Source organism: Carlito syrichta, unplaced genomic scaffold, assembly GCF_000164805.1.
Source record: "Carlito syrichta isolate Samal-C Ts95f unplaced genomic scaffold, Tarsius_syrichta-2.0.1 Scaffold308837, whole genome shotgun sequence".
Lineage (NCBI taxonomy): Eukaryota > Metazoa > Chordata > Mammalia > Primates > Tarsiidae > Carlito > Carlito syrichta.
The window spans coordinates 740,637-754,329 of record NW_007252933.1 but is presented as its reverse complement, the minus strand read 5'-3'; the positions used below and the strand labels follow the sequence as shown (position 1 = coordinate 754,329).

The following is a 13,693-nucleotide window of genomic DNA, read 5'->3' as shown; positions in this document are numbered from 1 at the left end:
GGAGACCTCAGATGAGCTCCCATTCCTGAGGCCACAGCTCCAGTCTAAGCCTCCATCATTTCCCTCCCGGATGTCAATTGCCTCCGCTGACCAACCCAGACTCTTACCTGCCCCATCCCCACACAGGCCCAGACAGCAAGCTCGAAAGAACAATGAAGGGAGGCATAGAGGAGCACAGGGCAGTCTGAGGCTAGAGGGGTAGGGAGTGGTCACCCTGTGAAGCTGAAAAGGAAGAACTTCTCTCTCCTACATCATGCTTTGCTTTTTCTTCTAACTTGATCCCTTTCAATTTATATTCCATAGAATAGCCCCAATGTAATTAATAAAATGTAAATTTGGGCTGGGCCCGATGATACACACCTGTAATACCAGCACTTTGGGAGACTGAGGCGGGAGGATTACGTGAGACCAGAAGTTTGGCATCAGCCTGGGCAACATAATGAGACCTTGTTTCCACAAAAAAAAAAATCACAAAATTAGCTGTGTGTGGTGGCACATACCTATAGTCCCAGTTACTTGGGAGGCTAAGGCGAAAGGTTATCTGAGCCCAGGAGGTCGAGGCTGCAGTGAGCTATGATCATGCCACTGTACTACAGCCTGGGTGACAGAGCGAGTCTTGTTTCTGCCTAAGGCCCTTCAAAGACTTCCCACCCATCTTAGCATAATCTCAGTTCCTAGCCACTAACCACCAGGCTCTGCACAATGTGGTCCTGCCAGCCCTGACCACCACTGTGCCTCCTCAGTGATGCTCTAACCTCCAGCCACACTGACCTCTTCAGTCACAAACTAAAGATTCCTGTCTCTCTCCAGACAAAAAGACATCCTTATGATTCTCTCTGATTCTCTCTCCAGACCTCCTTCACTAGTTCATTCATTCATTCATTCATTCATTCGATAAATATTTACTAAGCATCTACTAGGAGGGGCTAGCTCCTAACATCTATATTTTGGTAAGAATTTACCAAAGTACAGTTTTCATCAAGAAAGTAGCTCTTAGTGAGCATCATGTCAATTTAATTCCTTGATCACTTTTATATTCATAATGTTAAACCACGTCTTCACCTTTCCCCATTTTAAATTTGAGATTATTTTCATTGGAATAAATTATTTTTAAATTTTTAAATGACTATTGGTTTATGATCAGCTTTGGGCTCACATCAAATCTTACAAATTAGAGCTTTTGCCACTGTTGAGAATTTTTTTTTTTCCTGGCAATTATTTCTACCAGAAAATGTTTCCCGAGCCAACTTCTGCAGATCTAAATTTTGTCAGGAAGATTTGAGTCTTCTGTCAATTTTTAGTCAATAACATATTTTACCAGGTGCAGTCTTTGCTGGTGCCAGTTTTACTTTGTGTTAATTATTTCAATCAATTCTATTTTTTTCCTGGATCCTTTTTTTTTTTTTAGACAATCCCAATAATACTAATGAGCTGTTATTCTCATGTATACAGCATATTTTAGCAGCGATCTGATAAAGCATTCTGAAGATCAAAGTGCAGCATGAAAACATCCTTGGGGCACAAAGGCAGGTCAAAACATTGAACTCTGTATTTGGGTGGAGTACCAGCTTGGAACCAGGTGCCTGCGGGAGCCCTGCCCACTGCCCACTGCTCCCCAGAGACCTGGCCCCTGCCAAGAAGATGGCTCACAGATGGGAAACAGCTTCTGGCTGGGGGCAGAGCAGCTGCCTGGATGAGACAGCCTCTCACTGACTGGCAAAGAGATGGGGTACAGCCCTGAGTTGCCATGCCATGCTGGATGCAGCCTCTGCTGGGCCTAGACATTTCTTCTCAGACAGTATCTCAGAACTCTCATCTGAGAGAGGAAACAGGTGCTTCTGGGGTGCCTCCATTTCTCCAGCCATGGAAGGAGGTAATTGGCCAGGGTACTCTTAGCCCATGACTATGACTTCTGCACACTGGCCTCCAGGCTTTGAGCCTGCTCCAAGGGTCCCTTCTGCCTCTGAGTTGAGACTCTATCTGGGAACTGCAGGGCACAGGGACCTTCCACTTGGGTTCAAATATGACAAGACCAAATGTGGAGGACCAAGGGCCACAAATGCTCTCACCTGGGAAACTGTGACTTCTGACACCAAGAGAGCAATGAAAGAGAAAGAGATCTCACTGGGGGTTCCTTTCTGCTGCCACACCCATTCCCCAGCAGTCATGTCTCCATATAAAGCACCACAAGGCATCAAGCAGGCAGTCACCTTGGGAATGTAAACAGGGAAACTGAGACTCAGAACAGGGAGAGACCTTTCCAAGGACATACTACGAGGCAGTGGCAGAACCAGGACATGGATGCAGGAGTTCTGACGGCCAGTCCCATGCTCTCCAGGCCGCTTATGGGAGTGCTCCAACCCACAGTAGCACTTCTTCCTTCCACTCCCACGTGAGGAATGGGTGAAGCTGCCGCTGCTGCAGAGGCTGCCTCAGAGATACTATCTCCACCTCCTCTTGCAACAGCCAGGAAGAACTGAACCCCTGAATCTCACAGCAGTGGGAAGGCTGACTCAAGAAGTAACCACCCGCACCTCCTCTGAGGGTATGGTCACCACTCAATGAGAAGAAAGACCCTGGGGTAATAGGCTCCACTAGATGGCTGCTTTGCAGGCCCCTCTATCCTTGGAAAACTTACCATCTGTGAAAGGAGTCCAGCAGTCCCAGACCCTACACAAGCGTGTGTGTATGTGTGTGTGTGTGCGCGTGCGTGTGCACGCACACATTCAGTGCTATCCTCTCTTACCACGAGGACCAGGGAGGGCCCAAGAAGGTCTTTACCTCTATCTCCCCAGACCCATGGCTTACAGGACCCTGGTTCTTCTCTGAACACTGCCACATGCCAACTTGTTGGGGTATCCTAGGCAAATGTGTTTTCTTCTCTGGGCACAACTTACTCCTCTGCAAAATGGAGCCACTATTTGTCCTCCTGGCCTCCCAAGATGAAGATGAAATAAAAGACTGAGACATCTGTGCCCTTCCTTGGTATGAGGTGACCCAGGAGGCAGAGGTCCTGGGCCTCCTGGGGATGGAAGTAGTGACTCATCTTTCTGGGGGCAGCTAACCTGTTGGATGCCTGGGCCTGGGACACTATTCCAGAGGATCATCACCCAGGCCAGTTTCTGAGATGGCCCTCAGTGATCCTGTCCTTCTGGTAATCACACCTTATGCAATCTGCCTCACTTACTTGAGTGTGGGCTGGACCTAGTGACTTGCTCCCAAGGAAGAAAACACAGCAAAAGTAACAGAATGTCACACCTGTGATTATTAGGTTATAAGACTGTGACTTCCTTCTTGTGAGCTGACACTCTCTCTCAATGGCTTTCAGGAAAGCAAGCTGCCATATGTTGGAGAGGTCCACATGGCATGGGACTGAGGGCAACCTCCAGTCCACAGCCAGCAAGGAATGGAGACCCCTTAGTCCAGCAGCCAACGAGGAACAGAAGCCTTCTAGCAACCAAATGAGGGAACCTGCAAGTGGTTCCTTCCCCAGAGGAATCTTGAGGCGTGACCATAGGCCTGGCTGACACCTTGGCTACACTCTGAGAGAGACCTTGAGCAGAGGACCCAGATAAACTACACCCAGATTCCTGCCCCACAACAATGAGAGAATAAATGTGTGTTGCTTTTAGCTGCTAACTGTAATTTGTTACACAGCATTAGGTAACAAAGACACCACCATGCTGGCATACACACTCAGGAAGGAGGGACCTTTTCTAAGACCATTGGGAGGGGACCCTGCAGACAGACCTCTGCCCCACGCCCTCCTAGAGTACAGGCCCTGATAGGGAGTATTGTGAGGAGAGGGGTCCAGAGGAGTCCCTGTCTCCAGCTGCCATACCTAGGTCCCCTGCTCTCAACTGGGCGGACCAGGAATGTGGATAGAGCTAATCGACCTCCTCAAGGAACTACAGCCTTCCAAAGAGCAATCCTGGCTGGGCACTGCAGCTCATGCCTGTAATCCCAGCACTTTGGGAGGCCAAAGTGAGAGGACTACTTGAGCTCAGGAGTTCGATACCAGGCTAGGCAACATAGTGAGATCTTGTCTTTACAAAAAATAAAATAAAAACAAAATTGGTCAAATAGGGTGGTACACTGCCTGTAGTCCCAGCTACTTGGGAGTCCAAGGCGGAAGGATCTCCTGAGCCCAGAAGGTCAAGGCTGTGGTGAGCCATGACTGTACCACTGCACTCCAGACTGGGTGACAGAGTGAGACCCCAACTCAAACAAAAGCAAAATAAAGAGCAATCCTCCCAGGGATGGGAGCCCCAAGCATGTCTGAAACAGAGCTAGCTTCCCATTCCCCCTTCCTCCTGTACTCTTACCAGAACCCTCGGAAGCCAGGGAAACTGCACCATTCATTCACAAGACCGTCAGAAGCTTTTCCTGTTCAAGTCACAGCAGACCTAAATGGAGACTGTGATCAAATCCACTTTACTAACTGGAATTATCATTACAACTCACTCATCAGAATTACTCCATGGCCAAGTGAGGATTCGAACCTAGTCTGTCTGACTCAAAGCCTGTGCTCATTCTACTTGTTTTACAAACAGGAGAAATGAGAATCAGAGAGTTCAGACACTCTAATGGCACCACAGGCAGCCCCACACAATCCTTCCTATCCACTCTATCATCAGGGACTGGGTTTTTTTTTTAAAGATTCAGGGGAGAGGAAGGCAAGATGGAGTGGAATGCAGGAGCCCAGGCCAGAGCTGCTCCCACTTGTTGGGGAAGAATGGGTCTCCCTCCCCCTCTCTATCAAGTCATCGTGCCAACCAGCAAAGTTGAATTATTAAAACTCCCTTCTGGGGTACCACACGGATTTTTCTCCAGCAAGACTCGGAGAAGAGGGGCAGCCGCTCCCACCACACAATATTAAAATGTCAGGAGTTTAAGGCCTGCGTTGGTTGAGTCATAAGTTATCAGCACCCAGTGAGGGCCGACAGAATGCCTCCCTTAAATTATTAAGCAGAAAGCGTCAGACTGTAATATTTTGCTAAACCAAAGTACAGACACAGACAAAGATGTCATTTCAATATTTGAAACCAGCAAGTTTAATTTAAAATAAGAGCAAACCAATAAGCTCAGAACATAGCGGCGTATGAGAGGAAAATTATACTGTGAGAGGAAAAAAAAGTGGAAGGACTTAAGAAATTTATAAAAGTAATCTCCAAGTGGAAATTAGAAATCAAGGCCTAGAAACAGAATAACACAAAAGAAATATTACTGTCCACTTTCTAAATCAATATAACACTGCTCCACGCTGGAATTACCATGGTAACTCAAGTAAAAAGAATCAAGCAATTCTTATTATTTCAAAATAAAATCACAGCCTGAAGCCTGGGTTTTATTACAACCACTGATAGATCGCTGGCTTGTATTTATCTGAAATATTGCTTTTCAATCAGCTGGCTTATGAATGTACACAGGCCTCTCACCAGCCCACTTACCACCCCATTTTGAGGCAAGGGGCCAACCAATGAATTGATTCTCATCTGGCTACATCTGCATATATGTCCAGGCTTAAGTCAGTTCTGGTAACACAGAGCACTCTTTCACACCGTCTAGAGGCTTTGCAGGACAGAGAGGAAATGCTGGAAGGGGCAATGGGGGCTGACCTCCTTTTGGTCCCCCTCCAGGCTGACTCTAGGAGGAATGGGACAGGACTCTCACAACAACCCCCGACAATCTGCCTATATAGCAAGCTTCTTCCCACCCCAGTCATCTTGCAGGCTCCTCCATACTTCCTTGAGCTATCTCTGAATGTCCTTCTCTCCATCCCAAGTCTGACAGCTGGAAAGGCGGGCAGGCAGAGCCCAGAGAATGAGTATATGATAGTCAGTCTGCCTGGGTTCACACTCCAGTTCTGGCACTCGTGAGTTGTGGGACCTGGGACCAGTTACTCAAAACTCTTCAGACAATAATTTTCTTATCTGTAAAACGAGGACAATAGTAGCTTCTCTTGCTAAGGTTGTTATGGGTGTTAAATGAGATCATACACAGAAAATGTTTGGTGGACTGATTACAAAAACAGTCCCAATACTCTACCCTCCCAGTATCCACAGCCTTTGTGGATACAACTTTTCACCTCCTACCTTCAAGAGTAGAATCCATTTCCCCATCCCTTGAACTTGGGCTGCCCTTGTGATTTGTCTTGGCCAAAAGCATGCAACAAAAGTGACAACATCCCAGTGCCAAACCTTGGCCTCAGGAAGCCTTGTGTGTGCCACACCCTCTAGACTTGACTCTGCCATGAGAACAAGTCAGACAAGCCTGCTGGATAATGAGGGACATGTAGTCTTGTCACTCCAGGTATGCAGCTGATCAGGTATCCTCCATCTTCCAGGTGTGAATGAACCCAGCTGAGACCAGAAAAACTGCTCAACCAAGCCCATCCCACGGACCCACAATTTTTAACCTAAATAAATGGGAATTGTTTCGAGCCTCTAAAGTTTTGGGGTAGTTGATTCATCTGCATGGCACAATGCCTTACTTTTAAGTAAGGGACCTGTAAAATGATAGCTATTGTGTTTTTATGACCCCTAAAGACTGAGAGGCTGAAGCCAAAGAGATCATACTGTAACAATGTGAGAGCAATATCAATTCACGTGGGCATTAGGCTCCCTGGTTTATTCACACATGGACATTAGCTGCTAGTTAACCATTGTGCCCATTGTAGGGATGGGAAAACTGAGGCCCAGTAAACTGCCTGAAGTCACACAGCAGTCAGCTGGGACTAGAACCCAGATCTTCTGAATCATGCTAGAACCTGAAGACAGCAGGCGACTCAAGAAAGCCCAGTTGACCTCCAAAGGAAGCGGCAGGAAGTAGGAGCTAGTGACCTGACTCAGTAGGCCTTCACATTGGGCATCTGCCCTGGGAACATGGGTCAGCCTGTTCACTCTTCTCATACCACCAGCTTTTAATTTGCCCTCCGTTGTATCAGCTACCGTGGGCTCCTGCCTTAGACAGAACACAAAATGAACACACTCCAACCAGTGAGGAACAAGCCTATTGCTAGGTCAGGTGGATGTGTCCCTGAGCATGGCCTGGAATGGACAACTAAAGGGAAAAGTGGGTGCCAGGCAAGGGGAACAAGAGGAACCAGGTACAGAGGCAGACACCGGGTCGGGTCTGCATGGAACACAAAAGGGTGTCCTGCTGACTCATTGTCTTCAACCAGGGTGGATATATTAGACCTGTGTAGCTTAGTATGATGGTCAAAGTGGCAGTAGGTCTCAGACAGATACCAGGGTAGCAGAGATCAGGTCAGTCTGGTTATAATGAGCACGAGAATGACAGTAGCTGGGATGGGAGGGTGGTGGTGGCAGGACAGAAAAGGGTGGGTCTAGGGTCCCAGATGAATGCATTCTGGCGGTTTGCTGATGAATGGTTAACAACCAGCTCTTCAGAAAAATCTCCAATCTGCGTTTGCCACTGTCCATGGTGAAAGTGCTCACACCATGGCTGATTTCAAGCTACCAGTGTGATGTCTCTGAACCCAGAGTTGGGAAGAGAAGCACAAAATCAGCTCTTGCAAGCCAGTACAAGTTGATTCCACTGGTGTAGCCCCATGGTGTGGTTTAGACCCCCCCACCCCAGGAAAACTCACTCTAGCAGTACAAAGAGCTAAGCCAGGGGTGAAAGGGTACCCTACTGCTTCACTGTTCTTCAACTCCGGGCAGGACAGGCAGGTAGGATGGGCTATGTGCCATGTGTTCCTCAGGGGCATCTCCAGTCCAAAAGACCCAGCACAGGTGAGTGCCCAGAGGGCTTACATCTGAGAATAGGACCACATCTCCTGGGCACCTATCTAGTAGACTGGGTAGAGTCATGCCTGGGACACACAGGTGCTCTCTTTCTTTGAGTCAGGGTCTCATTCTGTTGCCCAGGGTGAAGTGCAGTGGCACGATCACGGCTCACCCAGCCTCGACCTCCTGGGCTCAGGCAATCCTCCTGCCTCAGCCTCCCAATTAGCTGAGACTACAGGTATACGATATCACACCCAGCTAGTATTTTGACTTCTTGTAGAGATGAGGTCTCGCTATGCTGCCCAGGCTGGTTTCAAACTCCTGGGCTCAAGCAATTCTCCCACCTTGACCTCCCAAAATGCTGGGATTATAGATGTAAGTACTGTGCCGGTGATGTTCTCTCTAATCAGAGCTCTCTTCTACCCAGCCTCATCACACCCAGGGCCAGGACAGAGGGCATGGCAGAAAGATGTTGAAGCTCTAGGTTTTAACCCCGCAAGGAGTCCTAGAAAGCTCTTTTGTCCTCTTTGGGCCTCAACCTCCCTCCTATATAAGAAGAAGCTTGCAAAGAGTGATTCTGGAGACTTCTTCCATGAGGCTACCTGCCTTGGGAATCCAGACAGTGGTGAGTAGTGAGGTCAGCCTGCCTTCTGGACAGCGGTGATCAAAAGCCAGGATGGATAAACTGGAAGAGGGAGGGTGAGGGCCCAGTGGTCACCAGTGAACAAGTCACTGGACTGGGCATGGGGCTATTTCAGATCATACTGTGAGCAGGGAGCCATGTTGCTTCACAAAGCTAAGAGAATTCCTGGCTTATCAGATGTGTACATGGACAGTATCTCATTTAATCCTGATAATAATCCTGCCCGTTAGATGTGGTTGTTCTCACTGTAGAGGTGAGAAGGTAGAGAGGCAGAGGCATGGAGGCAAAGCAACCTCAATGGTGGGTGGCTGTGGAACACAAAACCACAGTGGACACATGGACCTGCACAGCTTAGTGCAACGGTAGAGGTGGCAGCAAGTCAAACAGTAGCCGGAACACAGGGACACCCTGTCCTTTTCTCCATCTTCTGCCCTAACTGCTCCCAATCTTCTTAATGCCTCTGACAAGGGCTTTGTGGCACCCCTCTGGCCCCTGGAGATGATGGATCCAAACAACAGCCTAGGCCTTCCCACTACACGAGGGCAGCTGGGCCTTGGGTGGGGCATAGCTCTAGAGGGAGCCCCTAACTCCCTGGGCCCGCATCTGCTCGGGACTCCAACAGAGCTCAGGTCAACCCCCTCAGACTCCCCTAGTCACTCCACCACAGCTCTGACTTCTGCTTAAAGACTTCCCAGCCCGACCAACTGCTGCTACTTTCTGACGTTGGCAGCACCACACTAGGCCATGGCAGAACCTTGTGTCTCCTTCACCCATGATCACAGAGGGTCGGCTGCTGGTGTTCACTGGCAACCAGTCATCTGCTCCAAGGGTGAGAGACCAAAATAGACCTCCTCTTGGTCCTGCTCACAAATGGGGCCTGCTGAGAGGCTCCTTAAATGGAAGCGCGTGGGGCAGCCGCTTGGTTTGGCTCTGGGACACCAGGTAGGGTGGGGAATCAATTCTCGGGAGGGAAGAGAGGCAGCCCTAGCTCTGGGAAAATGCACATTTCCATGTGCTAAAAGCATCTTTGTGGGACATGTTCAGAGAGAGACGGCAAGAAAGAAAGGCAGCTCCCGCAGACACAGAGGCCAAGCAAGTGGCTATGTCAGTGCTGAGCCCTGGCATGCAAAGGGTGAAGCTTTTAGGCAAGCAGTGACCAGTGATCTCAGCTTCCCCCAGTCCTAATGCTCCTGAAAGGCTCTCTCCTGCTCCCTGTAATTGGGCATCAGTAGTTAATGCAGTATTGACTGCATTACACGCTCCCGTGCCTCCCCTCGCTAATGCCAATTGCATCACCTTGTACAGTCACCGGCTTGCTTAGCCAATAGCCGTTAAAAGCAATCCAAATCATGAATCATATGGGAAACTTTTAGCAAGACACCGCCATCCAAGGAGACAATTTACAGTTGAGTTAATCTGGGTACATTAGCGAGACATGGATTCTGGACGACAGACCAATTTATGTTGTTTCCCCGTCCCCCCTCAGAGCTCTGAGTGAGCAAGTGAATGGAAGGGCAGGGAACAGGGAGAAGCACCTGCTTCCCTATCCAAAGCTCAGAGGTGTTCGTGGGTGGGGGTGAGACCCATCCTTACAGACTCTCTGCCTGGCTGAGTCTGGGAAGGAAGGGAAAGCGGCAGTGTGTGCTGTTCAGGATTTGTGATGCCTCCTTCCCAGCAGAGAGGAGGGCTGTGGCTAGGGCTGGTTATGGTAGATGCAGATAGTGATACCCACCACTTCCAGGCACCAGGCAAGTGCAGGATCTGGTCCCCACCCTGCCACCCCCACAAGGCCTCTACCAGTCCTCAGCAGGCAGTAGTGCCTGCTTGACTCTGACTTCCTGCTGGTGGGCTGGGATCCTGGCATGGAACAGCATCGGGGTCCACTCTCTACCTCCATCTCCAGGGTTGGGGATGGTCCTGGCCACACACTTCCAGGAGAGGCCTCCAGGACTCTCTATGGTCTAGAATAGGAGATGCTATCCCAAGAGGTCCTGCCGGTGCCCCAGCAGGGGTTGGTCAGTACCCAAGCATAGCCAAGTGCCTGCTCTGGTGGATCAACCGAGTCAGCTGTGCTCCTAGCAGTCATTAACAATTAAACACTCCACTGTCTGGTCCTCCTCAGTCCAGCTCCACTCTCCTTAGGCATTTTTACTTATTAAAAATGCTCTAGAAATCATCTGGTGTTTAATTCCACAACCTGCTTTCTGCTTCCTGTGGTCACCCCAGCCTTTCTTGCTGAGCCTTTGCCGAGGTGGTTTACACCCCGACCTGCCCTTCTCCAGCAAGAACCTGGGCACACACCAGCACCCCCAGCTGGGTACTGCCAGCATCCTCTCCTGCTCGGTCTCCCACAGCCCAAGGCATCTCACTGCTCTAGAGTCCTCTTGGACCCTCTGCTGTTTGCCCCTATTCAAGGGCCTCCTTGTCAACAGCCCAAGGGCTAATTTGACTGTCAGGGTTCAGGGCACTAGCTCCCTTTGCTCTCCTGGGACTTTAAGTGTCCCCAAAGGTCCACAGCCTGGTGCCAGCCCAAGCTGCAGGTGCCCAAGGGAAGGAGGGCTGTCTCTCTGGGAAAGTTGGAGCTCGGCTCCCTTTCGCTGACAGGCAGACCCGGCAGCATTTAGAAAGCCTGGACCCTGAGTTCCAGTAAAGTGGAGATGGCTAGGCCAAGAGCAAGCATCCAAATGAAAGCAATTAATCTTAAAACCCGAAGTTTAACCGTTTGCAAAACAGATCTTTCCATCTCTGTGGTGACCCTTCACTGCTCGACCTAATGGATTACTTTATTAATAATGCACTGAGCTTAAAAGCAAAAAAAAAAAAAATTTTTTTCTGACGATTCAATACTTCAGAAAGTCTCTTAAACCCGTTGCTACGGCAAAACGATTGATATTTTATTATCTTTCAGAAGTGCAACATGAAAGCTCTGCAGCCCAGCAGAGCGGGAGCTTTGGTCCTCGGCAGCTGGCAGACCCGACTTCAACCAGAGGAGCCCCAGCCTCTCCCGACAAGATGCTGTCAGGTGGAGAAAAGGCATTGGGGTGGTTAATAGCAGCCCAAGTCCCTGCTGCAGCCAGACAAAGGGTGCTGTGTGCAGCCCTGAGGAACACACCTCTTAGGGCTCCTGGGGCGGGGGGGGGGCAATGCCACTACCCTGCTCAGATAGCCACCTGCTGGGAGGGCAGGAGTGTCCAGGAAGAAGTTAGACTGTTGGTTTGGAGGACCAGGTGAGTGGATCCAGAACCTTTCTCTCTCCTCACATTGAAAGTGCCACCTTCAAGGTTTCCTGGAACTCAGGGAGGCCAGCTCTAACAGGAAGTGGAGTGTGGATATCTGAGCAGAAAGGTTGTTTCTAGAGGACAGCTCTAGGTTGGGCAAGACAAGAATTTGGTGGTTGCTCAGGACTCCAGTGGCCTGCCTGTGCTGTAATCGATCCCAGAGCCCAGAAGCATCAGTGACAGTGGACACCATATTGTTTAGACTGGATGGGATGGGGATGGAGGGTGTCTCAAACTCTCTGCTGTATCTCTGTGGATGCCAGAAAAGACACATGCCCAGGGTGCTAGAGATGCAGTACAGTCTGGAGGCAGCAGACTGGCTAAAAGGACTCCAGAGATCCATTCCCACTCGGGGCTCATCTGAAGCCCTTAGTATTATCACAGAGTCCTAGGCACTCTGGGGTGCCTGGACTGAGATCCAGATCCGGGTGGGGGTGCCAACTTGGCAGCATGAGATCAACGTCCCTGGCCTGAGGCTTCCCATGATAGAGCTCAGTTCTTCTACATTCTTGGCTTGGACCTGAGGAGCCAGCCTCTGCTAAATATGTACTCTGATTTCCAGTGCTTCCCATAGCAAGAGCATCCCTAGGTACCAAGAAAGGACGCCGCACTGGCTTCTCCAAGCCCTTCATTTTTACAGACAGGCAAAATGAAGTCTGGAGATGGGCATGACTGTTCCGAAGTAGCACAGTAGTGATGAAAGGTGCTAAATCAAGGCCTCCTCCCCCTCTGTCTGGCCTGACCCTGGACCCCTTCTTCCCCTTTTTATTCTATGTGAAGTTCTCCAGTGGCCCATATGGGGCTCCAGGGGAGGGGTCCATAGAGAAGAGTGTACCGAAGATGGATGTCACACTCCAGCTCAGAAATACACATTTCCCCTGTCCTCTCTTCAAATTCATGCACAATGAGAAACGGCCTTCTTGGGCTTCCCAGCCACAGGGCTCCTCTACATGCCATCCCAGGCCTGACCCTTCAAATGTCCCCCGGCCTGTTGGATCTCTCAGAAGGTGGTGGGTAAGCTGGGGGTGTCAGCACGTGATAGCAGCAACGTGAACATCCTGTGTGACCTCGCTTAACTTTGCATTTTCACTGTGACCACATCAATACCACCACTGCCCCAGGGGGCAGAGGGCACAGGCCCAGCAGAGACTTCTGAGTAGAAGGTCAGAGGATGGCCACTAGTCACTGTAAGATGAATCCCGCTGACTCACAGCAAACCCACCCACTCAGTTCCGGGCCAGTGGCAGAACGCCGGCAGCAGGGTGGGCGCGGACAACTACACGCAGATGTCCCTACAACACCAACACACAGGCCTCACCCACAAGGCAGGAGGGTCTGGGACAACTGGGGAACCGCCACTCTCCTGACCCGGGTGACTCATCTTAAGCCACAGGACACCCACTTGGTTTTAACTCCAAGGGGGCCGGGATCTCCAACCTTCGAGAGAACACTTGCAAGGCACTCCCAGCCAGGGAGGTTTTGGGGTCTGAGGGACCACCTGCTAGTGGTTTCCAGCAGCCACAGGCTCCTCTGTTCGGACCTCTCCCTGCGGTCTTCTGGGCACACCGAGGCTCTTGACCACATAAGGCCCATGCACTCCCGCAAGAGTGCTACTGGCCGGTGTCGGGACACTTTCTTCCTCCGGGCCAAACTCCCGCCTCGGCGCTCAGGGAAACGAGGCGACAGTGGGCCAACACAAGAGGCGTCTCTCTCACAGAGTCACACTCGTGGGCAGCCGTCCCCCGGAGGACCCAGCCGGCCCTCCCCTCGCCTGCTCGGCGCCCTGCCCCAGCGCTCCCGCCCGCCCCAGGCTCTGGAGTCCGATTCTCCGGAAGCCGCTGATTTGCTCGGCGCACAGCGCCTCTCGGGTTACGCGGCCGGCGCGAGGGTGATGGCTGCGGTGAGAGAAGCAGCCGCAGAGACGAAATGCTCAGAGCGAAACGCCTCGGCGTGGAGCTCGGAGGGTACCAGAGCCTCCACGCGGCCCCGAGGCGCAGCGCACGGCCCGCGCACAGCTCGCC

At 50.8% G+C, this 13,693-nt stretch overlaps 1 protein-coding gene across 1 annotated transcript in view; it reads right to left on the bottom strand.

The window, feature by feature from the left end:
• The window catches only part of LMO1 (LIM domain only 1), a 39,067-nt gene that overhangs the window by 24,491 nt on the left and 883 nt on the right, over positions 1 to 13,693 (bottom strand). The window lies entirely within an intron of this gene.